This window comes from Protopterus annectens, chromosome 3.part1, assembly GCF_019279795.1.
Source record: "Protopterus annectens isolate FY-2018-M chromosome 3.part1, PAN1.0, whole genome shotgun sequence".
Lineage (NCBI taxonomy): Eukaryota > Metazoa > Chordata > Ceratodontiformes > Protopteridae > Protopterus > Protopterus annectens.
This window is the reverse complement of record NC_056732.1, coordinates 696,139,870-696,166,440: the sequence shown is the minus strand read 5'-3', so window position 1 is coordinate 696,166,440 and position 26,571 is coordinate 696,139,870.

Sequence of the window (26,571 nt, the reverse complement as noted above, 5' to 3'; positions counted from 1 at the left end):
TCTGTTACATAACAGGGCATAACTGACACCATCACAATCACACTGACAAACAGAACATTCCATATGGCAGGAGGCAGTAGGCCTGTATTTACCCACAGTGGATTGTATGGTAATGTACATCCAGATACTTTAAGGCAGCTTACCCCAGATACCAGCACATGTTGTAACAGCCTAGGTTAGTCATGGTGCACCCCCCTTCACTCACTAATACTGGGCCATATACCACTGTTACATACAGTGGCCTCTGCAGTGCATTAGGGCACACATATATTGTGCAGGTGAAGCCTACACATATATGGCCCCAACCCCCCAGTATGTGTGGGGGACACAACAGCAGTGAAGTGATGTCAGGAATGACAGCATGACATCCACACATCCACTACATAACCTCTGACAGCATGTCATATGTGCAAAGTCTGGTATGTAGGTGGAGGACAGAGGCTGGAACACAGGCACATATGTGTAAACCTGTTGTCATACAGTAAGTAAGATATGTATATGTGTATATATCTATATGGATATATGTATAATTATATATACATATATGTTCACCATATGTCCTGCACATGGAGTGGAGCCCTACCTCAGCCCCAATAGTCCCAACCTCTCAGTGCAAGGGGATGTCATGTATGTATTGCAGGTATATTTGTAGACTACTGCTACTGTAATAGGGATTGTCTTCACAGAAATGGTGTGTGTGGGAGGCCACATCTGCTGTTAACATGTGTGCCATTGGCTACTGACAGACATCCTAAGGTCATCATAGTACAGTACCACTACTACCACAGTAATGTCCCTGTGGACTACAGCTGCAATATGGCCAATATCTGTGGACAGTCTGACACACTCTGGTCAGTCCAGGGGTATACACAGAACCCCTTCATGCAAGACATACAGACCAGGCCTGTCAATGTGGATGTTAACAGCCATGTAGATGGGTATAACACGTAAATACTGGTATACATTTGCCTCCATAGGTTATGCATTCATACACCCCTGTCTGTCCTGACACATAATAACTACTGGTACAGAGGTGGAATGGCCACATACTACCCACTAGTTAATGACATACATCTGAACAGCATCCCACTGCTTTGTCTGACATACATGACCGTTATGGTGGCCCAGCAAAAGTACATCTGGCAAGTATCTGGATATGACATCTCACTGGATAAGTACAGTGAGCTGCTAGGCATGTAATAAAGGACAGTGCAGGCTACAGGCAGACTGACTCAACACTGGGCTACATCTCCTATGTGGGAATACACATGTACCTGCATAGATAGCAGGCTCTACAGGCATGTCACATCACAGAGTAACAGACACCTGTGTGAAAGTGCATAACCACAACCAATGTGAACACAGCCACAGCCATATATGGTAAGCTAGCGTACTATTACAGTATATGGGTATCTGATCTACACCATCCTCATATGATCCACTCACACAACAACCCTACATATACTGGGCCACTACACAGTGTGGTCCAGTGCCTGTCTGTGGTATGGGACATGTGTGTGTTCACCCCTACAAACATGTAAGCTGATAGGGTGACATACAGTGGAGCAGCATGTAACATCAGATAGGACAGGACCAAGAACAATGACATCTACCACAGTCTCTACACAGGCCAAGTTACATATTCATTATACACACACTGTTGACAGTTACCAGATTTACACATACCTCATTACTGTACACACAACCACAGAATGCCCAGGCTATGTTCTCAAATATAACCCCTACTATACATAACATGTGCAGCAGTCTGATATCTCACTGGCTTGTTATCAGATATGCTGTCAGTGAATATGGTGTATAGAACATATGCACCCCCTACTGCATGACATATGTACAAAGGTTTACAGAGTTGTGGCTGGAGGCACAAACACAGGGCCACTATTGACATGTCGCTGTGATAACCTCATACATTTACTGTCATAACAGGGTTTGTTGCACCATATGTCCTATGAGGGATATGACATCAGTAACTCTCCTGGCTGTCACCATCTACTGGCTGCAATCCTCACACTACCTTCTGCAGTTGAGAGACAGGTGCTCTGTGGGTAACACAAGGAACACAAGGCATCGCACACTGCCCAGTCTGCAGATGACCCTACATATGGGGATTCCTCATAAACATAGCACTGACATGACAAGTATTAAAACATGTAGGACAGCCAAATCCACATGCAACCTGTTAAACCAATATTACCCCAACTGCAGTATAGCAGCACTTACAGTCTGTAGTCAAGACAGGCACATCCCACTCCTGTGTGTTGGCCTGTTTCCACAGTGTATGTGTCAGAGGTAAGTCCCCAATCCATCTGTAATGTTGTTTGCCAAACAACAGATTTAGTTCCTGCTCACAGTGAATGAAATGGCCCAACATGATGTTCCTAGAAATTGGAGTGTGTTTCCATGCAACTGGCTATGGGAATGTTACCACAGCTGCTCCACATGCAATCAGGTAGAGGAGGGCTGAAATTCATGCAGAGACCATCAGCTGATCATGAGCATCACTGACAATACACATGCCGCCTAAGCAAAGCAGGTGTAAGTCTCCACATCCACCAGAGAGGGTGTGAGAGAGGCAGACAGAGGCAAAGATAAGTCAGGGTGGGTTGGGAGAGTAAAAGGTAAGCATGTTTGTTTTACACACCTACCAGTCCAGGGTATCGAACCCCTGACTGACTATGTACTGATAGCACATCTGTCATCCCTGCATGGTGGATATTGTGATATATACTAGGGGCACCAAATAAGAGATTTGCAAAACCCACTCAACATTGAGTCCAGTTGTTACACACTCACAACCACCTCCACATAGGACACGAATGACAAACATTAACACATTAAGACAGACACACACACACACACACACACACACACACACACACACACACACACACACACACACACACACACACACACACACACACACACACACACACACACACACACACACCAGGGGCAGCTCGTGCTATAGGACTGTGGGACTGCAGCCCTCCCACCTGTGAAATAAAGTCCCCAGTCCCTGCAGTACCAGTTGAACTAAAAATGAAAATAATAAAAAATCTCTCAGACTGCACGCATGCTTGCTTAGTTCCTGGCTGCTGTGTTAGGCAGACCAGAGCACCAAGCATGCATGCTCAGGCATTCCTGAGCTCCAGACTGCTCAGTCAGGCAGTCCGGATAGAGAAGGGAGTAAACTCCTTCCTTCCAACCCAGAGAGCTGTGCGGTGATGACCGCACAAGCCAGACGGTGTCCAGACTGCGGGCGATGACGTCTGGACCAGTAGCAGGAGGCTCCAGCCTCCTCGCATCTCACGGGAGAGTATGCACGGGCTACAGGATCATGCCAGCATGGAGGACCAAGAAGCTGCAGGATGGATTTGTTGCATGCCAGCCCACCAAGGAGCTGCAGGATCAGATCGACTGGCCATGAGACAGGTAGAGTGTACGATCGGGAGGTGTGTGTGTGTGTGTGTGTGTGTGTGTGTGTGTGTGTGTGTGTGTGTGAGCATGCATGCTTGAAGGTGCCTTTGCCATCCACATTATATTGACTGGCAATGGGAACCCAGTCATAACCATAATGTTTGTTTCAGAGCCATGATAATGAGCCATTAATGAGACATTGCTCGGTGTGATTTTCTCATATATCTGAATTGCAGACTATCACCATTGTGCGAGTGGGCAGGATGGCACACTGGCAGTCATAATCTTTCTGAATACTGGGGAAGGACTGTCATGAATTTTTGTCTCAGACTACAAAAAAGTTTTTTTCTTTGAAATTCTGAATTTAAAAAGAAGGAATAGCCTTGATTTTAGAGTGTATCAACAGTGTATCCAGCTCTGGAACAAGCATTTTCATCCTGGGCTTATCATACCTTGTGTGGGACTATGTTTTATAATTACTTTGTGCTAGTCTTACATATTGTTTTCTATAGTCTTTTAAGCACTCAATTCAAATTTGAGTTATTTATGGTGCTTAGAAATAAGCACCTATTGCAATGAAAACATTAATAATGAAAAAAGGTATTTAATTTCAGAGTGCAGCCACAAATCTTCAGTGCTGGATGTCTTGACTGAATTGGAGGCATACAGAATAATACTGGACTTCTGGCAATTTAACAGATCCAGCTAATTTTTTTAAAGAAATACTAGGTATTTATGCCTCATAAGATGGACTTTCATGTGTAAACACTAAGCTATCAGTCTTCAGACTTTCACAAGCCTAACCAATAAATGAGAAATCAGAATTAATCCCTTACCTTGTACCTCGCATCTGTGCAGTAAAGACCTTAACCATTATGCCAATCCCACCTGGTGGTTTATTTTATAGATTCACAATACATGTGTATAAGGCTCTCTGTCAAGATTTAATTCCTGTCATGATATGATGATCTTTATCAGGAAACTCAGTTTTGGTAAGTGCATGTTGTATATTTTGACTCATTATGCATTTATATGTATTTCTAAAGTGAATTTTTACAAACTGTAAGCCATTTCATTTAGATTTCCTAATGGCAGTTAAGTTCTGTTGTTATTATAATTTGCTGTTTTAACTGTCCACCTGGGAGATTTGATGTGACCACTACCATGTCATTTCAGTATAACTCTGCACCTTTTTTTCTGCATCTTAAGTGTCATCCTACCTACCACATCTTTTCAGTTATACTAGGAAGTGAGCCAAATTGCATGTGAAATGCCCCAATTGCAGTATAAGGGTGGCTAGAGAGAACACATGGTGGTGGGTATAGAATACATCAGGCTTGAACGCTGCACCTTGGTTGCAGGTGGCAAGGACCCGAATTCCCTACCCACCACCATTTGTAAAAAAAATTGCAGATTTTTGCCTCATACTTGTTCTGTTTTGTTCCTCATAAAATCTGTGGTTTCTGTATTTTTGTTACCTTATGTAATCAATCAGTAGTGCAGTGGTGCACTGGTAGCATTGTTGCCTGGCAGCTGCAGGTTCTCTAGTTTGATTCTTGGCTGGGGTGCCTTCTGTGTGGAGGCTGCATGTTTTCTCATCTTACAAAGATATATGTCTCGAATGTTTCTTCCTGGGCCGCTGCTGAAAATTGGCTTTTGTTCCAAGTCAGACTTTCCTGGTTAACAAATGTTAAATAAATAAAAATAACAGGCATTTGAATTTCAGACTTCATATTCTTCAGAAAGTACATGGTATCACAAAACCTTTTATTCTAGCAATTTTCTAAGTTTATAACATGGGTATTTGAAATTTGTCCCTATTTTTGGGACTGTATTCCCCCATTATTGGCTTCGTCCAGGTTTTTTGTGATAAGGTTGAGAGCTATGGTGAGAACTGTATTCCCTGAATATGTTTGGGGGCTGTATTCCCTCATTACTGGCTTTGTCTACATGTTTTTTTGCTAAGAGGTTGAGAGCTATGGTGAGAACTGAATTCACTGAATATGTTTGGGGGCTGTATTCCCTCATTTTTGGCTTTGTTCAGGTGTTTTGTGCTAAGAGGTTGAAAGCTATGGTGAGAACTGAATTCACTAAATGGTAGACATTTAAGTTTCAGTCTTCCTTTCTTTCAAAAAACAGATGAGTTGGCATAGTGGTATGTTGCTCTGATTGTTTTGCACAAGGTCCTGAGTTCAATACTTGGCAGTAAAACGTATGGTGGTAGCACAGCATTTTATTCTAGCAACTTTCCAACATTATACAAGCAATGTTTAAAATGTGTCCCTGGTTTTTGGGCTTTTGCCCCCCCCCCCCCTTCAATAAATTTTGGCTTTTTCCAGATTTCTTGTGCTGCAAAGTTCAGAGATACAGCTGAGTGTCAAGTAGATTTTACAAGAATCTGAGAGCTGCAGGGGAACAAAAGTTTAGTGCTGCTTATCCTGAGTCCAACTGCATTAATAGCACGAGCGGTAGTGTACTTGCTTTTGATGCAGAAGGCTGTGGGTTCTACTCCCACAGTAGATAGCTGCATTGCTGATACTCTGCTATGTTGTAAAGGGGGTGGATGCTACAGTGCTTTTTGGTGAAGATACCTAGTAACTATGAACCTGTTATCAGTTTGCCATCCATTCCCTATTGCAATATTACTAGCTTATCATTTTTTTAAATGCAACATAAGCAAGTTATTCCTCAAGGACAAAGGCACTTTATTTGTAGATGAAACAATGAAATATAAAGTTGTTTGCTAGAAGCAACCTCTTCATTAGTTGCAGATTTCTTTAATGTGGAATTATTTAGATGACATTTACTACTTCAGAGATTGTGCATATTTATTGATACTGGTGGACTGTAGACGTTTGGGTAGACTTTTATGATGGAAATGTTCTGAACTGGGCAGTTTTGTCATTATTGATGCATGCATTTTGTTTCATTGTTTACTGGAAAATGTTCATGCATTTTGTTTCATTGTTTACTGGAAAAATGTTCAAAACAATACATTTAAAACGCCCTCTAACAACTGTACTGTATTGTACAAAGAATATAATTTAATACAATCAGGAAGGTGTATCAAAGAGTTTCGTGTGCAAGGGGCCTATGATTTGAAAACAGCCCAAAGTTAATCTTTATCTGCCACTGGCAAATGTATTTTCTTTGAATGTGGGTTTCAATGCTGTTTCAATGAATGTGAGCTTCAAGGGCAGAGAAGTTTTAATGCTAAGTCTGTTTTCATTGTGAGACTGCATTGCTTTGTTTAGTAGATGTCTTAGTGTTTGTGCTGTAAAATGCAAAATAAAACTTTCAAATGAAGTCCAAATCATCGTAAAAGTAAAGCAGTATGCACATTAGTGTTTATGTTAAATTGGGTGAAATAGCCAAGTAATGGTTCATTGGAATGGCTGCAGGGGGAGGCTCCATTCAACCGTGATTTTGTGAGGGGGAAGGGTGGCAAACTCAGACAGCCCCGGCTGAACTATACCTCTCAACTGTCCAGATTTTGACAGACTGAATAGATTTTTGCTTCTTATTTTTGGCTTGTTCCTCATAAAATGTGTGGTTTTCTGGCAAATCATTTAGGAATTAAGTCACTAAATAATGACAGACACTGAGTTTCAGACTTCATAACCTTCAGAAAAATGCATGCTAAAGCAATACCTGTTATATTCTATCAACTGTCTCAGTTTATACAAAAGCTATTTTTAATGCTGTTTATATGTTCCCCCAATATATTTGGCCTTTTCCAGATTTCCTGAATTAACAGGTTGAGAGGTACGTGCAAATAAATTGCTTTATAGAAGTAGGCATATCCAAACCTCTCAACTGTGTCCGATTTTGGCTCAAAATGTTGCTCTTCCCCTAATAATCCCTCCGCAAAATGGCAGTTTTGGAAGAAAACGTAGAGGGTTTACAATTAATAAATAACTGTAATAATCAGAGTTATAGATTACTTTTATTTTAGAAATGCATGTAAATTCTTTTATTTTGTCAGCTGCTCAGGATATCAGTACTAATATTAAAAATGTGTCCCTTCTTTGACAGGTTCCTAGCTGTATTGTGTGACTATTTTATATTTTTGCATCACATTTTTGGTCCATTTTTCATAAAATTGTGGGGGTTTTTTAAACATGAGTGGCAAATCATTAAAGACTGAAGTTAGAAAATAATGACAGACATTTGAGTTTCAGATTTCATACCCTTCAGAAAATTCATACTAATGCAAGACATACTATTCTATTATCTTTCTAAGTTTATAAGAACAATATTTAAAAATTGTCCTTATTTTTGGGCCTTTGTCCCACTTCTATGTATGGCTTTGAGGTATGACAAAAGTGCCAGGGCCATCACAGTCAGCCAGAGAAATTTCAAATTGTGACATACTTGTTGCACCCCACTCCCCCATGTAGTGACTCTGGATGTGTCCAAGCAAGGCAAGGAGCAGTTATGCAGCGTAAATATGGAGAGTATCCCCCATTCAAGGTAGACACAAGTACTACAGTGGCTTTTCATCTGTCCTTGATTTTGCAGAATATTCTGGTTTCTGTCATATTTTTATACTGTTGATTTATGCTTATTATTATTCAGAAAGTGCCTGTTGCTCTGTGTTTACGTAGTAATGCTTTAATGACCATCAGCTAAGCTTGTCTGAGATTATAAGATGTAAGTAAGCTTTAATAAGCATACTGTTAAAAAATTGCCAACATTGAAAGCCTTTCTGTTTTTGCCATGCAGAGAATACTTACATAACTAGATAACGTATAAGCCTTGGGTACTGAAACGCATATGCCAGTATTTGTAATAAAGGACAGGATTGCATTGTTTTAAGAAGCTCATTACATTTGTTGGTGACTTGCAGTCATTTTTGCAGGCTTTACCTGTAAACCAAAAAGAATGCCAATCTATCATGTGTGGTCCATAACCTGTGCAGTAATATTTTAAACAATGTATTTGAGTTTGTTTCTTGTTTGCTTTTTGTTTTTTACTTTGATCATGTTTTCCCCATGAAACAAGTAGATAGTTGTTCAGGCAGCAGGTCTTTTTTGGATAAGAAACATTTTTACAAGTGGGGGTATCACAGAGATTGCTACTTTCAGCATGTTACTTGGTACTTTTATAAAGCTGAATATAAATTCTAATTAGAACTGCAGTGCAAGGAGAAGTGGTTTGAGTTGAATGCTGCTTGTTTTTCTTATACTTGATTTTGACTGGCATTCCAGTAATGTATTTAAAAAGTAATTTATTTTTTCATGCCTCATAACCTTTTTGTTTCCATCTAGATATTAAGTAAGCTGTCATGCAGCCAATGCATTGACATATTGTTTTCCTCTACACTTCATTTTGTCTTGATTGCACTCTCATAATGACAGTTTGTCACCCAGGGCAGCGTATTTAATTAAAGTTACAGTTTTTGTGGTTTTGAGCATAGTTCCTCCCCTTTCAAGTTGGCCACATCCCTTCCCATTGACCCCACCCATTCAGCTGTCTCCTGCAGCCCCCCTTTGATTTGAAGTCACCAGCCACCACTGACACACACACACACACACACACACACACACACACACACACACACACACACACACACACACACTAGGGATTAGAACTCTTATCTATTTATTACACTACAGCACTACACAATTATAGAATGTGCCACAGAGATTACTGGAGTACTTTTTCCCCAAAGGTTTATTTCACAGTGAGTGACATCAGCAGGATTGCCAAAGTAGGGCAAATGAGTTGTAGTGAGTGTGACTAGCCAAACCTGCATTGCTCCCTACACAGGCATAGGAACAGACACAAAAACATCCACAACTCCAATGTGTGAGAATAAAACCCCTAACAGAGTTCTATATCATACTACAGCATTATGTTGTTATAGCACACACCACAGAGATTGCTGAAGTACTTTTTCCCCAAAGGTGTACTTCACAGTGATTGACATCAGCAGGATTGTCAATGTAGGGCATTTGAATTGTATTGTGTGTGACTGACCTAAATTGCCCTAAGTAGTCTGTATGCATTAACCGCTGTTCTGGCCAGAACAAAAATAACCTGCCTTTGCAGGTCATGAACCCAGGACCCTGTACATTACAGTCACAGTAGCTAACATCTAAGGCATCACAGAAGTACATAAGACTGAGGTTTCACCAAAGTAATCCCACCATAGGCTAATCAAACCGAACAGATGAAAGGAATGTATATACAGTTGTCCATAAAAGACCTCTCCAAAGCCAACTACATGCTACTCAAGACAGAGGTGACAATGTTTGTAACACCCATGGTGACAGGAGCTGACAGTTCAACTGATGAATCCTGTACTAAGACACTGTATGAGCAGGTCCAGTTGTGCATGATTCCTGACATCCCACATAGAACCATGACGCTCTCCTCTCAAATAAGCAAGCCAGTCTGGTGGTCTCCTGCCATTAACAGAGTATACAACAGAAGGTAGACACTGTTGAAGAAAAAAGGATAATCCAAGGATGCAAACAACTCCCTTACTAGCCCCAGTAGGAAGTTGAGATCCCTCATGGAATCCTCCAAAGCTGGTTATGTAACTAAAATTGCTACAGATTCCACAGACAACCACACAGCATTCTATAGTTATGTCCAGAATCTAACTGGCAATGCTCAGACGAGCTACAACACAATTGCATTACATAGACTACTCCGACGGATTTTGCCAATATCCTGGCAGATTGATTTAGTGCCACATTCACCCTCCTCTCACCCCCAAAAGAGCCCATATCAATACAAAAAGAGTTCCAATTCCCAGTAATCACAGCTACACAGGTAGAAACAGCACTATCCACAGCTAAGAATACAGCATCCATGGGACCAGATGACATCCTGGGCTGTGTACTACATGAAGTACAAAATGAAATGGCAACTCACCTAACTGTCATGTGTAATCATAGCCTCACCTCAGGCCTGGTGCCCACTGAGTGGCACACAGCTGCAGTTACCCCACTCCACAAGGGGGGACCCACCTTGGATCCCGGAAACTACCGTCACATCAGTCTGACGAGCCTGACCTGCATGGCCATGGAATGCATTATCATGGAAGTTTTGAACACAGACATTGGCAACCCTCAAACACTGGACCCCACACAGATCGGGCTCATGGAGGGCCAGTCTTGTCTTCTGAACCTAATTGACTGCTTTGACTCAGTCTGCATAGCTGTATAAGAGGGTAAGGCGGTCCACAAAGCCTATGTGGACCTCGACAAGCCCTTCAACACCATCCCCCAGTCTGGAAACATAGATTAATGTACTAATCCGGCCATACATCCCTATGCCACTCGATGGTTTGCCACATGGCTTACTGACAGAACCCAAACTGTAGATGTAACTGACTCAAAATCCAGCTCCAGACAAGTGACAAGTGGAGTACCTCAGGGTTCAGTCCTGGGACCACTGTTGTTTGACATCTACATCTCTGAAGTATAGGCCAACAGTATGGGACTCTGGCTAACAAAGGTAACAGATGACTGCAAAACGGGAGTCATTATGAGCCTGACTGTACTGCATGATATGTTACTGATACCAGCCTGACATCATACAGGTGGGATGGAGTACTGTTAAAATCTTCTACCCTTGTTGTGTAAGATTCTGGTTATGGGATCTGTAACAGTTGGTAGTGTATTGCAGGGCAGATGTGTTTTACGCTGTGGGGGGAATACCTATTCGTGCATGATGTATGTTGTTTGTGCCTGTCAACCCCATTAATGGTGCATGTGAACATATATGTTTCTGCTATGCTCCCACTTTATCTACAGATGTATGTCCATATATACCTATATAGATATATGTATCTGCTTACATATATGTATATATATATATATATATATATATATATATATATATATATATATATATATATATATATATATATATATATATATATATATATATATATATATATATAGATATATGTATATATATACATATATCTATATATCTATATATATATATATATATATATATATATATATATATATATACATACACACATTTGGATGTAGGCATATATATCTATAGATGTAGGCATTTGCATGTGTACATGTTCATATATATTTATATATGTACATATTGATATATATATATATATTTTAGTTTAATTTCACCACATATATTTTTATTTTCATTTTTTATTTATTTAGTCTATTAACATGGTATATATACACATGTAATTGATTATCCAATAATATATTTTCATATTTTATTACTGAGTAGAAAAAGGTTAGTATTATAATTTAATTTATTAACAGAATATGGATTTCATTATTTTTCTATGACTGTGAGCAAGCTTTTTATATGATGTGTTAATACCATATAAACTAAAGGACTTCAGCTATCAGGAAGTCACAAAGGGTTAATAAGTTCCATGACGCTTTTATTGATTAATTGATTGTGTTAATTAATTAAATTGTGATGCAATGGGTGTATATATACATCCTGAAATCAGTTGGTTTTAAAATCTGATGAAGCGTGCCTGGTAGCATGTGAAAGCGCTCATTTTACACTTGGAATAAATTTTGTGCATGTTCTACATTTATCTTGTGGTGGTCCTCTCCTGTTGTTTTTGGATACTTGGAGTTTTACTTCTGGAAGTGGACCTTTGGACGGCAGCAGTAATTTTGTTATTCATTTCTATGCTTCTATCTGGTAACTGCAGCCCTCACACAATGGATATACCTGTTGTAGAGCTTGAATATAATCCTGAAGAGGACAATCTCAACCAAAAATGGAATGATATTTTTGAACAACGACGTAATCCCCTTTTGAACATGGAACTGCATCATTCTTTTCCATCTTCATACACAAGTACTGTTGAAAATCTTAATGAATTTAATAATAGCCTCAGAGAACTTGAAAATGATCTTTACAAGTTGCAAAGACTTATTTGGCAGAGGAGACACATGGAGGCTAGTCAACACTTCCATATAGTCTCCCGAGGCATGCGGGTGCTCTGCATGCCGACATATGGAGATAGTCACCCGGAACTGCTGAAAAAATGGCAGCAGCTAAATTTAGATCTAAGTAACAGCTACATGAGACTTCTCATTGACTATTTTTCACCTATTGAATCTGATTTAACTGCAAGAGTAGAGACTTTGAATAAAGATCTATGTACACGATACAAAGGTGAAGTCTTTGAGAGAAAAATAGATAACATGTATGCCCAGGTCATGATGTATAGCGACAAGCTGCAACAGGTGAAATATAGAAAGCTACAGCATGACTATAGAGACTTTACATCTGGCTATGTATTTGTTTGGCCGAGAAATCATCAGCATAATGGCATGGAAAGTCATTCTACACAATCTGTACAAACCTCACAGGATACTTGTAGAAATGAACATTTGACCATGACTACTGCCTCTTTAAATGATAAGCAGACTCTTCACAATGATATTGTGAATGAAATGGGCGTAGCGATGACGTCATCAAACAAAAGTTTTGAATCTAGCACCTCCCAAGTGATAGCCACTCCACCGCCGAATCAGCAGGCCCTAAATACTGTAAGAGACTCTAATACGATGGGGGCCAGACCTAAAATTCCGAGCAGGAACTTGGAACCTTTTTTACCTTTCCCCATGCAGTATCGGGGAACATCGAAAACCAATTTAAACAGTCGGGGACAGAGAAAACGCAAGTTCTCAGGAGAAAACGTAGAGGTAAGACGACGAACCAGGAACTAAATCAGCTCGTATTCAATTTTTCAAGCTATGATTTAAATCAGACTGACTATTCGTTGTTAAATAAGGGACTTTCTTTCATCCTTTCCCAAGGTAGCAGTCTCAGTGAATTATTGACTGATTCTTTGGACGTACTATTGCATTGAGATTGTTGTTTGATGCTAATTATCAGATAGGAACACAGCCTGTTAATAGATTTACACGCAAAACTACCTTCTCACCTAATTTGCCTGCTAATGTGGAATGCTTTATACGAATGTGTGAAAAAGACTTTTACTCATATTTTTTGCAGCCAACACGTAAGTGTTTGTATTTTAATTTAAACAAGGGAGAATGACAGTCCTTACTATATATGTCTAGTAATCCTGAATTGACTATAAAACCTGCTGACAAGGGAGGGGGTGTAGTGTTGTTAGACACTTATGCTTATAATGCTGCTATGTTAGAGATGCTCAAGGACACTAATACTTATGTCGAGATTAGTGAAGATACTTTTGCAAGAATAGTAAGGAAAGTTTATGATGATTTATATGATCTGCTAATGTTTAGACAGATCACCCAAGAACTTTATAATTATTTTATGGTTGATTTTCCATTGATTCCTTATATAAAAGGCCTACCAAAGGTACATAAGAATGTTACACCCCCCCCCCCCAATGTGACCGATTGTAGCCGGTGAGGGATGGGTGACGGAGAATATCTCTAATTATTTAGAAACAATATTAGGACCTTTAACTAGGAGTATCCCTACTATATTGAAGGATACATATCAGTTGATAGAAGAGCTAACTAGCCTAACAGCACAACGAGCATTCCCTTCTCCCTGTATACTGGCTACCCTGGATGTCAGGAAATTATTTACCTCAATTCCAAATGATTATGGGGTTGAAGCTATTAGAGACATATTGAATACAACAGAGGGTTTTAGCAATGAATTGCAGTTGCTTATTTGTACTTTATTAGACACAGTACTCTCCAATAATGTTTTTATGTTTCAGGAAGCACTGTATATACACTACACTATAGTGTCATTATGGGCACCCCATGTGCAAATTCTTATGCAAACTTAGTGATGCATTATTGGGAGAAGACTTTTTTGTATAACAGTGCGTTCTATCCACACGTGCTTCTCTACAGACGTTTTGTGGACAATATACTTATTGTCTGGAATGATAGTATGGATATGCTGATGAGTTTCATAAACTATTTAGAGACAACTACTGATTTTTTAAGTTTTACCATGGAGTCCTCATACCAAAAAATAGATTTTTTGGATATAACCATCTTCAAAGACCAATTGGGCCAGATTTCAACCACCCTCTTCAGAAAGCCATGTTGGAAGAACGCACTGCTACACTACAGCAATATGCACCCCCGGTTTGTATTTATAAACATAGTAAGAAGCCAGTATACAAGGATTACTAATATCTGTAAGAATGATCTTGATATGCATGGACAACTTGAAAGTATAGAAAGGTTATTTCAGGAGAGAAGCTATACTGATACCTTGACAAGGGCAATGAAGAGGTCGGTCTTAAATTTGCCAGATTATAATGGGACTAGACATCATATTGTCCCTAGTAGATTTAGGAGAGTTTGCAGTGAATATAGAGACAGTTCTGATTGTGTTAAGATAGCCTTTATAACTAGATACACAAATGATAATAAGAGAGTAGTTGATGTTATAAAGAAGAACTGGGATGTCTTGATTGTAGACCCTTCTATCTCTAGATTGGTAGGAGAAACACCAAGCTTTAGATATAGGAACAGCAAGAATCTTAAAAGATTGCTCTGTGTAGAGAGAACCAGCACAGAACAAGAAGGGATATGTAGGGAATCACCACGGGCTGGTACTTTCCCATGTAACAAATGTAATATATGTCGATATATTGTTGACAGACTGCATTTTTTCCATCCTTCCATAGAGTATACATTTACACCTAAATTTCATGCAACTTGCAACAGCATGAACCTTGTCTACCTGGCTACGTGCATGAAATGCATGGCATTTTATGTAGGTATGACCTCCAGAAAGTTAAAAGACAGGATGTATAATCATATATATGATATTGGGAAAATGAACCAACTTAATGCATTAGCCAAACATATCGCAGTTCATACAGACCATGCTTTTAAGTTCAGAGTTTTGCAAATGATTATTGTTAATAAGCGGGGTGATGATAGGATGAGTTATTTGGAGTCGGTGGAATTATGCTAGATCTTTAGATTGAGAGCACATTTAGAACCAGGTCTCAATCAATCAGTCAGCATTAAGTCCGTGTTGGCTGCACGTAGGTAGATGGAAGATAGACAGTGATGCTTCAACCAAGTAATCATGCTATTTTACATATCATGTTACATTCATACAGTATATTTATAAGGAATTTCATTTTATTCTGTTTTAATTTAATTCAATTTCATTACATATATTTTTATTTTCATTTTTTATTTATTTAGTCTATTAGCATGGTATATATACACATGTAATCGATTGTCCAATAATATATTTTCATATTTTATTATTGAGTAGAAAAAGGTTAGTATTATAATTTAATTTATTAGCAGAATATGGATTTCATTATTTTTCTATGACTGTGAGCAAGCTTTTTATATGATGTGTTAATACCATATAAACTAAAGGACTACAGCTATCAGGAAGTTACAATGGGTTAATAAGTTCCATGACGCTTTTATTGATTAGCTGATTGTGTTAATTAATTAAATTGTGATGCAATGAGTGTATATATACATCTTGAAATCAGTTGGTTTTAAAATCTGATGAAGCGTGCCTGGTAGCATGTGAAAGCACTCATTTTATACTTGGAATAAATTTTGTGCATGTTCTACATTTATCTTGTGGTGGTCTTCTCCTGTTGTTTTTGGATACTTGGAGTTTTACTTCTGGAAGTGGACCTTTGGACGGCAGCAGTACTTTTGTTATTCATATCAATAGATGTAGACATTTGCATGTGTACATGTTCATATATATTTATATATGTATATATTGTTTTATATATATATATATATATATATATATATATATATATATATATATATATATATATATATATATATATATATATATATACATATCTCAATATGTTGTATCTGTTTAGACATTAATATATTTTCACACACACATACAACTACATGTTGGAATACATTCTCTGTACTATTGAATGACTGGGCTGGATGATATGTATGTGAATACAGCAGAGTTACGCATATCTGAGGTGGCTTAGGGGTAAATCACTTTCACTATGGTGTACATGGTCCTGGGTTCAAGCCAAGCAGAGGTTGTTTATTTTGTTGCTAGGCAGAACAAGGGCCGATGGGTACAGAGTGATTAAGGCACTTTAAAGCAGTTCTAAGTGGGTGTGAGCGGGTTTGCGTGATGGCAAGCACTGCTAACCTCCAGTTACGTTTTCATATACTCAGCTTGTAAATTGCTTAACCTGTGTAGGCAATGCTTAGTTCCGCGCAAACCCATGCAAACCTGCTTACAACTGCTTTAAAGTGCCTTAATCACTCTGTATCCAACGGGCTGTGTTCTGGCCAGCAACAAAATTAACAGCTCTTGTAAGGCTCAAGCCAAGGAACCTGCACATCCTAGACAAAGTAATGTACCACCAAGCCATGACAGATACACATAAATTCAATGTTGTCAGAAACATATCATTCAGTCCTGTCATGCAACAGTACAGAGAATATACACCAACACCTAGATGTCTGTGTGTATAACTGTATTAAAATCTGAACAGATACAACATATCTATATATGTATATATATATATATATATATATATATATATATATATATATATATATTAATATTTATTTATTTACATTTGTTTACCGGGAGTGTCCGACTGGACGTAGGTCCATTTTCAATGGAGGCCCAGGGAGAAAAGCTCCACAGTTAAAATAAACAGACAGTAGTTACATTGGATTACATCATGATTAACAATTTGATTAACATAGCAATTAATTGCAAACATATTTACAGATGAAGAACATAGTACATCAGTAGACAGCTAGAATCTTTATCTGTGAAGTACGTAACAGTCATTAACAAATGTTACAATAAGAAGTTCCTGATGTATAATAAGTACTAGGCTTATGAGCATCTGAGCTTGCTATAATCAAGGTAGTTAGTGGGGTGGAAAGAAAGGTAGTGGTTGGATGGGGTGGGTGATATTAGAGTGGGAGTTGCAAGGACATAGCCAGCATGTTTTTAGGTGAGCTTTTAGTAACGTTTTGAAGTGGGTGTATGATGGTATGGAAGTAATTGTGGGTGGGAGGGATATATATATATATATATATATATATATATATATATATATATATATATATATATATATATTTTTTTTTTGTTTGTTTTGTTTTTGTTTTTGTTTTTCTACTTCTATATACATATATATCACTATATATGCACATATATACATGCATATGCCTAAAGCAACACATATATGTGTCTTCACCTATATGTCTACATATACACAGCACGTTACATATGTGTATGTAGATATATCTCTATGCAGGTATATACGGACATAGTTATATATATGTTAGCAGATATATATATCTACATAGGTATACAGGGCCATACATCTGTAGATAGCAATGGCAGATTAACAAATACACATATGTCCACATGCACCATTAATGGGGTTGAGAGGCCCCACACGTCTTGTACAAATAGGCATTCCCCCACACCCAAACACATGCGCCCTGAAATACACTACCAAGTACAATCTGCCTCCCATGTAATATGTGGAAGCCATCAACATCCCCAGGATACAGATACACAGACACAGGTATGCAGATACAGATATATATATATATTTATATATATATACATAAATATATATATATATATATATATATATATATATATATATATATATATATATATATATATACATACATGTGACTACACATGCACACACACAGATATATGTACAGTAAGATACATATGTAGGAGGTGCACACAATATGGAACAGCCACTATGATGCCTACAGTTAACACCTGAACAAATGTGACACTGTATGGGCCACCCATACAAATGTCAATCGTTACCTGCAACATATACCCATAGAAAGGTCATAGGAAAGACACCACACACAGGTTTGCAGAAAAGGGAATCCTTTAGTTGTGTACTATAACAATTCTATATGCCATGTCATATAGCTGTTCAGATACTGGCAACCACATAAACAGAGTACTGCAACTGTGAAACAGTTAAACTAATACAGTAGACTGGAAAGGTTCACAACTGTTGCTGTCCAGGCCAAGCCCTTCAAATTGTACAATAGTGAAGACAGACTGGGCCACATGATACCATACAATCAACAGTATGCACTGCAGGTGTGTAGTTCAGCAGTCTCTATCTACACTCTGTACAAACTCAGTAGGAGGTAAAGATGCTTTGTGATCAAATGGGTTGTAACTTAATCATAGCAAGGCATACCTGACACCAACACGAACACACTGACATATGGCAGGAGGCAGTAGACTTGCAGTACCCCAAGTCATTTAAGTAATGTCAATATAGGTGAAGTATACGGTACTGTACATCCAGATATCTTGTGGCAGCTCACCCCTGATACCCCCACATTTTGTAACAGCTTAGGTCATTTATGGTGCTCCCCACCTAGACTCAATAATACAGGCCCATATACCACTGTTACATACACTGGCCTCTGGAGTGCATAAGGGCACACATGTTTTGTGTGGGTGATGCCCACACATATATGGCCCCAGCCCCACTGTATGTGTGGGGGATACAACAACAGTGGACTAATGGCAGCAATGGCAGTATGATATACTCACAGCCCACTGCAGAACAACCACCAACAGCATGACATATGTGCAAAGCTTGGTATGAAGATGGAGGACAGAGGTTGGAACACAGGCACATATGTGGAACACTGTTGCCATACACTAAGCAAGGTGCTGGTGTTGCAGGATAGTCTGCAACATACCCTTATTCAGGGAATTAAGGTTAGAAACAGAAATGGATGTAGCCATGTACTGATAGCATGCAACACACACACTGCCAGTGTATTATCTGACACAGGACCTGTGTGGTGGACACACAACACATGATAGGCATACCTCTGTCCAGCAATAGGATAGGCCCACAGTATTGAGCTATGCAGACAGACTGCATTCCAAGGTACACTAGTAGGTACACACACACCCTGTAACACCAGTACTATGCAAAGCATAACACAACTCTACTCACAGTCTGTCTGTAGTTCCTGATCCTCCTATAAATATGTGGCCACTCTGAGTGTGCAGGTTCTCCTGTAAGAGGTATTACTACCTGTTGTCTGTAACACTGATGGCCACACACAGGAAGGATGTCCATCACACAGGAAATGTAAAGGGACCACGCCCACATGCTGTAGGGAGTTATAGTGGGTGGTTGCCATGACAGTGGTAATTGGAAGTAGTACACATGTAATTATATATATATATATATATATATATGGCTATATGGATAAGTATATGTACATATATTTCCACCATATGTCTTGGACATGGAGTGTAGCCCTACCCCAGCCCCTATAGTTCCAAAGTCGTAGTGCAAGGGGATGTCAGGTATGTATAGCAGTATATTACTAGACTATTGCTACTGTCATTGGGATTGTCTTCACAGACATGGTGTGTGTGTGGAAGGTGACATCTGCTTATAACATGTGTGCCATTGGCTACTAATGGACATCCTAAGGAAATCATTGTAAAGTACCGCCGCTAGCATGTAATTCCCCTGTGGAGTGCAGCAGAGATATTGGCCAATATATGTGGAACTTTGGACACACCATGTACAGTCCAGAGGTATACACATAATCTCTTAGTGCACATGTGTACCAGGCCTGACAGTATGGATGTAGAAGCCATGTAGATGGGTATAACACATAACAACTGGTATACAGTTGCCACCATATGTTTTGAATTCACACACTCCTGTCTGGTCTGACAGATAATGACTGCTGGTACAGGGGTGTCATGGACACATACTACCCACTAGATATTGATGTACATCTGTACAGCATCCCATTGCTCTGTCTGACATCCATAACTTTTAAGGGAGGCCCGGCAGCAGTACATCTGGCAAGTATCTGCACATGACATCTCACTAGGTAAGTACACTAAGCTGCTAAGCATGTAACAATGCACTGTGCAGGCTACAAGCAGACTGACTCAACATTGGCCTACATCTCGTATGGGGGAATGCACATGTACCTGCATATATAGCAGGCTCAACAGTCATATCACAGCATAGGGTAAGATACACCTGTGTGACAGTGCATAACCACAACCAATGTGAACACAGCCACAGCCACATATGGTAAGCTAGCATAATATTACAGTATATAAACTATCTGTTCTACACCATCCTCATATGTGCCACTCACAAATTGACACTACATATTCTGGGCTGCTACACAGTTTGGACTGATAGCAGTCTGTGGTATGGGACATGTGTGTGCATGGCCCTACAAACATGTATTGCAAAATGGTACCATACAGTGGGGCAGCATGTAACATCAGATAGAAGGGGAGCTAGAACAATGACATCTACCACAGTCTGTACACAGGCTAAAGTACATATTAACAATACACACACTGCCAACATTCACCATCACTACACAGACCTCAGTACTGTACAATCATCCACAGAATGCCCAGGTTATGTCATGAAATATAACCCCTACTGCACATGACATGTGTAGCAATCTGATATATCACTGGCTTGTTATCAGATATGATGACACTATTTATGGTGTACAGCACATATGCACTACTTCATGCACGACATATGTACAAAGGTTAACAGAGGTGTGGCTGACAGCACATACACAGGGCCAGTATAGACATGCTGCTGTGATAACCTCATAAATTTACCATTGTAACGGGGTTTGTAGCAACATATGTCCTATGAGGGATATGAAGTCAGTAACTGTCATGGCCTTCACCATCTACAGACTGCAATCCTCACACTACCTTCTGCATTCCACAGATAGATGCATCATGGCTAACACATGAAACCAAAGGCACAACACTGCCCAGTCTGCAGATGACCCTGCAGATGGGTTCCCTCATATACATGGAACTGACATGGCAGGTATTGCAACATGTACAACAGGCATATCCAGACAAACACTGTTAAACCAACATTGCTCCAAATGCAGTATAGCAGCACTTACAGCCTGTAGTCAGGTCAGGCACATCCCCCACCCTGTTTGCTGCCCTCTTTCCACAGTGAATGTTGTTAGAGGTAAATCCCCAATCCATCTGAGATGCTGTTTGCCAAACAACAGATCTAGCTCCTGCTAAAAGTGACTGAAAAGGGCCAACACCACTATGATGTTCCTAAGTATTGGAGTGTGTTTCCATGCAATTGGCCATGGGAATGTTACCACAGCTGTTCCACATGCAAGCAGCAAGGGGAGGGCTGCAATTTGTGCAGAGACCATCAGCTGATCATGAGCATCACTTAAAATACACATGCTGCTGCCTAAGCAAAGCAGGTGTCGGTCTCCACATTCACCAGAGAGGGAGTGGGGGAGGCAGACAGAAGCAAATACATGTCAAGGAGGGGTGGGAGAGTAAAACTGAAGCTTGTTTGTGTCACACACCTACCAGCACAGGGTATCAAACCCCCGACAACTATGTAGTGCTATCACAGTTCGATGTAGTTATTGGATGACCAAATGGGTTACCTGCTGTGGAGCACTCAGAACATATATGTGATGGTGAGTGACATCTGCAACAGGGATACAGTTGATATATGGTAGGTGATGTACATGTGCCTATCTGCATGAACAGGTGCCAGCATCAACACAGGCACATTCACACAGGGACGCACACACATTGATACACCTGGCAGGGCCAGGAGTGCAACTCATCACTAGTGGGATTGCCACAACACATCAATGTGCAGGTATCACATGCACCACATGGGTCATACAGAGGGTGTATGGGCAAAGAGTATGAGGAGGTGTCAGACATCATACAGCATGCTTCAGTATGCCCTGGGGGGTTGTAGTGAGTGTGGATGTGGACATATGCACCATACAGCACACACACAAACACACATGGTGCCAGTTCTGACATGCATGGGTGCATGTCTGCACAGGTGTGTGTGGTCAACTATGCCAGCAGGCTGTACAAGGGTAGGTGATGAGTATACCTTGGCATCAGGCCACATGACAATGGTCTGCATTGTGCCTCAGGCTTGTAGTTTCTTCATTTGCCAACACAGGTGGGTATTGCACCCTTATCCAGTCACCTGGGTGACTATTGTGTGTGGACAATGCTGTGCATCACTTGCCATGTATATGTTCCTTTGTCCATGACATGGGTGGTGTCTGGGATGTGCACATCTCCCACATGCATGTACAGTGACATGTGGAACTGTACCTGGGGTGTCTGGCCCATGTTGTGAACACATATTATCATCAGATGTGCCAGTCTTGCCCACCTGTGGCAGGAACTGGTAATGGGCAGCAGGTTTACCCTGCACCTACATTGATAGCAAGCTAACAGCATTCCTTGATGTCAGTGTCATCTGTCTATACAGGGCATGTTGTCAGGCATGGTATGTCCATTGGGAGTCACATGTGAAGACACCACAGGTGGTGTAAGTGTTCATTGGGGAACATGGTGGAGGTGCACTGTCTGCATGCACCTGCATATTGGACAGATGGGCAGGGTGGCATGCCCTCTGTAGCCAACTGCTATCATTGCATAGTTGCTATCAGTGGCCAATATGCAGTGTACTACCCACATATTGGCTGTTGCCTAGGCATGTGTGTGCATATGACACATAGATTGAGTTTGTGCTCTGGGTAATAGTGGCATTGCTAACTGTGATTGGCTAGCCTTGATGTCACATGTCTGAGTATGGCTTTGCACCCCAGCCTCTCAGCTAATTTACATCTGTTATCCCTGTATGGATGACATTGTGATATATAGTAGGGCCACCATAAAAGAAATAAGCAAAATCCCTTCCACATTGCCCACACTCACACCTACTTCTATACAAGATACGAGTGACAAACACACACTTGTCATGTCTGGGAGTAGAACCCCTACCTAACTAGTTTATTACACTACAGCACTATGCAATTATAGTATGTGCCACGGATATTACTGGCATACTTCTTCCCCAGAGGTGTTTTTCACAATTAATGACATCAGCAGTATTACCAAAGTAGGACATTTCAACTGTACTTCAAGTGACTAGCCTAAATTGCATTGCTCCCTACACAGCCAGTGAGACACACACAAAACATCCACAACTGACGTGTATGGGTATGGAACCCTTCAATGAGGTCTAGATCAGACTACAACATGGAGCTGTTATAGGACACACCACAGGGATTACGAGATACATCCTTCCCCAAAGGTGTATTTCACAATGAATGTCATTAGCAGGATTACCAAAGTAGGGCATTTCAACTCGAGTGACTAGCCTAAAATGCATTGCTCCCTACACAGCCAGTGACACACACACAAAACATCCACAACTGACATGTGTGGGTATAGAATCCCTGACCGAGGTCTATATCACACTACAGCATGGAGCTGTTATAGGATGCACCACAGGGATTACTAGAGACATCCCTACCCAAAGGTGTATTTCACAATGAATGACATCGGCAGGATTACCAATGTAGGGCATTTCAACTGTACTGCAAGTGACCAGCCTAAGATGCATTGCTCCCTACACAGACAGTGAGACACACACAAAACATCCACAACCAACATGTGTGGGTATAGAACCCCTGACCAAGGCCTATAACACACTACAGCAGGGAGCAGTTATAGGTTGCACCACAGGGATTATTAAAAAAGTTTCTCCCCAAAGTTGTATTTCACAATGAATGACATCAGAAGGATTGCCAAAGTAGGGTATTTGAAATGTACTTTGAGTGAGTAGCCTATAATGCATTGCTCCATACACAGACATTGAAACACACACAAAACATCCAAAACTGCTATGGGTGGAGATGGAACCCTAACACAGTTCTAAATCACACTACAGCAGTATGCAGTTACAGGATGCACTACAGAGATTACTGAGTTACAACCTTCCCAGAGGTGTATTTCTAGGTGGGTGACATCAGCAGCCTTGCCAAAGTTGAGAATTTGAATTCTAAGGAGTGTAAGTACCCTAAAAAACATTGTTCTCTACTTAGTCAGAGACACAGTTGCCAAGTCTGAGGTTGGAACATCTGCCAAACTACACTATCACACTACAGCAGTATGCAGTTACAGGACACACTACGGAGATTACTGGGCTATACTTTTCCTAGAGGTGTATGTCTAGGTGAGTGACATCAGCAGCCTTGCCAAAATTGAATATGGATTGTAGGGAGTGTGAGTAGCCTAAAAAGCTAGGCTTTTGACTCAGTCAGATGCACACACACACACACACACACACACACACACACACACACACACACACACACACACACACACACACACAGATTCACACACAAACACACACAGTTGCCAGGCCTCGGGTTAAAACACCTACCTAACTACTTTATCACACTACAACAGTACACAGTTATAGGACGCGCTACGGAGATTACTGGGCTATAATTTTCCCAGAGGTATATTTCTAGGTGAGTGACAACAGCAGTCTTGCCAAAGTTGAGTATATGAATTGTACGGAGTGTGAGTAGCCTAAACAGCATTTCTCTCTACACAGTCAAACATGCACACAAACACACAGTTACAAGTCTGGGGTTAGAACTACTACCTAACTAGTTTATCACTGCAGTAGTACACAGTTATGGGATGTGCCATGGAGATTACCAAGTTACAGCTCTCCCAAAGGTATATTTCACATTGGATGACCTCAGCAGGCTTGTCATAATACTGCTATGGGGAGGGTGGTGTGTACATGGGCCATAACCCATTCATGTAGGGGTTGACATGCCACTTGTGGGCACACATGGGATCGTATGTCACAGGTACATGTATACAGCTACTAGATGACTACTTCCTTGTACAGTCATGTTGCACAGCTGGCACGTGCACCACATAGTCTGTCATGCTGACAGATACTGGTGGCTAGTATCTGCAGTGAGTGACATCTGCACCTCATGTGTTTGGGGCCCATTGGCTGTGTGCTGGGTGGGACAGGCCCGGATGGCTCCTTGTCACGGTCACCCTCTTCCACACATCTATGTCCGTCTACCTTTGGCTTATTATAGTGTGTTGTCCTTACATATATGTCTGTATTCCTATCCACTGTGTATGCAAGGTAGGAGTGGTGCATACTGACATGTGTCTGCACTAAGAACTGCAATTGCCAGATATGTCTGGTCCACTGATGTTTGCAGACATGGCTTTCATGTGTTTAAGTGTGTGAGCATGCCCAGTATGATCTTTTAGTATGTTGTTGACTGACATTGCCTTCATTCCTCTAAGTGTGTGAGCATGCCCAGTATGGCCATCTGGATTGCATGTGTGGATCAAGACCAGGTAGTGTGTACTGCGGTGCTGACCTTTGTGTTGTACACCAACAGGTAGTATGCTGTGTCTGCAGGGGATCCATCAGTCATTTGGCACTGACTGTTGCTACATTTCTGCATAGCGGGGGGGGCACCTGCCTTTTTCTACATTTCTATACAGGAGTGGGGGGCACACCTGACTGTTACTATAAGTGTACGTAGAATGGGGGGGGGTCACACCTGACACTTTTACACATTTGCTAGGACTGTACTAGTATGTCGGGTACTCCATTGCAGTCTGTAGTCTTACCTATCGTGCTGGCTAGAGGCATACCAGTGTACTACAGATCTTAGCTTTAACTACCTACATATTAGTTTCTGACTTCCTAGCCTTCACATCTTACATCCAAATGCCTGGCCTGCTGTAGTCTGTCTGTGTAGGCCTGGGGGGTGGGTATACATAGGCTCATTCAGAGGCCATAGTACAGCATTTGTTTGTGTTTGTCTACACCTATCCTGCTGGCTGTAACTGTTGTTGGGTATGTGACCCCCCCCAACTGGCATGTCTGAGTCACTTACCTTGTGGGTGTCCCAGTATTGAGGGTGGTGCTGCAGAGCTGCCTATGTCAGATGCACATAGTACACTCCCTATACATGGTTGAGCACAGGTAGTGTCATGTTTGGCATTCATTTTACTGTATGTGAGAATCAGAGAGAGGTGTCATTCCCTGGGTCCCTACTGTGTCAGTGCATGTGCTATGTGTCACCTCTTTGCCAAGGCCAGGGCATACTGGGCATGCCTCCTTCTGCCTACTGGGGCAGGTTCAGGTTGTTCCTCCTCCGAGTCACTCTGTGCCTGTGCAGGCCTTGGCAATGGTGGGGGGCTGTGTGGCCCTGCCCCATGCTGTTCCTGCTGCAGCTGTTTCCGCAGGATCATATTGTGTAGCATGGCACATACAAG